This window comes from Felis catus, chromosome C1, assembly GCF_018350175.1.
Source record: "Felis catus isolate Fca126 chromosome C1, F.catus_Fca126_mat1.0, whole genome shotgun sequence".
Taxonomy (NCBI): Eukaryota; Metazoa; Chordata; class Mammalia; order Carnivora; family Felidae; genus Felis; species Felis catus.
This window is the reverse complement of record NC_058375.1, coordinates 220,084,270-220,086,884: the sequence shown is the minus strand read 5'-3', so window position 1 is coordinate 220,086,884 and position 2,615 is coordinate 220,084,270. Positions and strand designations below refer to the sequence as shown.

Sequence of the window (2,615 nt, the reverse complement as noted above, 5' to 3'; positions counted from 1 at the left end):
ATGGCTCAGCCCACGAGTTTTCACAGCCCGCTGGGAGTGCGCAGGGCTACCGCCCCCTTCGTGGGAAACATGGGGAGCCCGTCAGAAAATTCCCTCCCGTCCCGTATGAGTGACGACCGCTCGGGGAAAACCCCGTGGCCGCGGCGGCTCCGGTCCCTGTGTGGCCGCCGGGGCTCCAGGCGCGCGCGGTCTCAGGTGCATTTTCCCGTCGAGTCTGGGGCTCTCGCCGTGGCGACCGGCGGTCCGGCTTCCCAAGCAGCTTTGCAAAGGAAAGGCTTCGATGATTAGAGCAAATGACGATGAGACAGGAGATTTAACAAGTAAGTTTTTATGAAGAACTTCACAAACTAATCCGTATTAATAGACAAGACAAGCCGACCTGAGGATAACTGGAGTTCTTGAAGAGGTGCTTCCAACAAACGGAGCAGGAAAAAGTGTGCACACATGGCGTGTGTATGTGTGTGGTGTCCCCGTGGACTGTACCCGGAGGCCATGGCAGAGGAGCCCCGGGGTGAGACCCTGGAGCCCGGCAGCCCCGCTTCCCCGGCCGTGGGGACTCGCGGCGTTTTAGGTCGGGGGCTTGGCAACGGTGGCCCACGGGCCAGCTTGCGGCCTGTTCTCCCTAGTGGAGGCTCACCGGGGCGCGGCTGCCTCGCATCCGTGTGCCCGTGGTCTGTGGCCGCCTTTGCCCTGCGGGGCCGACTCAGAGAGTTGCCGGAGGGCCCGTCTGGCCCAAGGATTTAGCGCCTGGCCCCCCGACAGGAGAAGCTTGGAGAAGCTCACCGGCTCATCTGCATCACTGCTGTGGATGGCGGGGGAGGGGGGGCTCCATCAGTCTGTCCGCCCCATCCCGGTGCAGGCTGGATCCCCGAGCGGGCCGCGGTGACCCGGAGGCTGCCCCTGGCCAGCTCTGCCCGCAGAGGGCAGGCTTCTCAGCAGAACCGAGGCTCCTGTCTGTACCCCAGCCGGTTCTGTGAGGCCCCCACGGCCGCTGCCGGGTGGAGCCACAGGGAAGGCCTGGTCTCCGTTCGTGGTCATGTGTGTGCGAATCTGTTGGCACCTTTGCTTCGCGGTCTCGACTCTGGGGCTTCTTCTGCGCCTCTCTGGCTGCGTCATCCACTCCATCCTGGCCGAGAGACCCGTCCGTTTCTTGTTGACGCAGAGAAATCCCTTTTCTGTTGTGGAAATCGTGGACGTTACAAATACCTTCGACCATTTCTTGCATTTTTCTGCACGGCTCTGATCCTTTACAATGAACTCGTACAGCGTTTACACCCCATCAAAATGTGATTCCTTTTTTCCTCTTAGAGATGCAGGGACAAACAGAAACGCTTTAAGCAACGGCAGAAACACTGGAAAAAGTGAACGGCCACCCGGGGACGCCTGTGAACGTAGCAGCGTCACTTCCCCGGATGTGAACTTCACTAGTTCATGTCTATGTGTTGTCACCCCGTAGAGGGCTGCACGCCTCCTCCCCCAAGCCACACACACGTGCCGGCTGTCGCCCCGCTGGGCCGGAGTCAGTAAATCCCCTCCTCGGTAAGTGGCCAGAGGGTGCCGGGGCGTCTGTCTGGGGCCCGCCGAGGCCGAAAGGCTACGGACCCCGATCGGCCACCTCTGTTCCCACTCAGCCGGGAGCCGGTGAGGCCAGTGAGGCTCTGATGATCCCCCGGGGGGGGGGACGGTGTCCCGTCAGCCGGGGTCCTAACTGCCCACAGGCCTCAGGAGCCCCTTCTGGATACCTGGCATCCAGCTTGCAGTTACCGATGTCCTGAAACCATTAGCCGTCTGCTGGCGAAGTCTTTCCACCGAGCAAATTTCTCCCAGCTTTATGGCCCAACGGGAACCAAGCGGTCAAGGAGAGACACTGCCACCCGCGTGATGCCGTTTGTATGTTCGAGCGGCTCACGCGCACTTCCCGACGGCTGCCGGGACGCACGTCCGCGGTTCTGCCTCCTCTGTGCCGTTTGGGCAGCTCTCATCCCTGCCGACAGGCCCCACGCGGCCGGCCTCCGCTCCCAGCCGCCCCCTCCATAGGACTGGCACGGGGGCCTCCGCGCGGGGACCGGACGCGCCACCGTGTGAGTCACGCTGAGCAGAGTGTCCAGGAGGGGCCCTGCGCCCGCCGTGGTCGCCGGGCGGGGGACGCGTTCTGCTGCACACGAACGCGGGCTCTTCTTCAGCGACTCACGCAGCCTCTACAAACAAGTCACAGAGGCAGGCACAGCCCCCCCCGCCCCCCCACCGTGTGCCCCCGACCCCCGCAGGCCCTGTGGTTCTGGCCGGTCTGGGCGGTGTGGCCGGAGGGCGCTGTGTCACGTCAGTGGCAAACGCAGGCACGGGGCGCCAGGCCTGCCCTCGGGTTTCCCCCACTTTCCAGGTGCGGAAACCGAGGCCCGAGAGCAGACGTAGGGGCCTGGGGGCACGTGGGCGGCTGGGTCACACCTGAGGCCGGGCACGGTCTCTCTGCAGCTACCCCGGCCACACGCAGCACACGGGGACAGAGACAGTTCCGGGGCTCCTCCGGGACCTGGTACGGAAGGCTGGGAAGCAGGGGACACGAGGCAGAAGCCCCTAGCCGTGTGGGCTGCCCCCCGGGACTTTACCCGCGGCTC

General features: G+C 64.2%; 1 long non-coding RNA gene across 1 annotated transcript; it reads right to left on the bottom strand.

The window, feature by feature from the left end:
- Nucleotides 1-312: 312 nt before the first annotated feature.
- LOC109503198 lies at nt 313-2,236 on the bottom strand. The gene is made up of 2 exons (XR_002162104.3): nt 1,743-2,236; nt 313-1,175 (listed from the first exon to the last, which is right to left on the bottom strand). It is a non-coding gene; the product is annotated as an uncharacterized LOC109503198 (long non-coding RNA).
- Nucleotides 2,237-2,615: the final 379 nt, after the last annotated feature.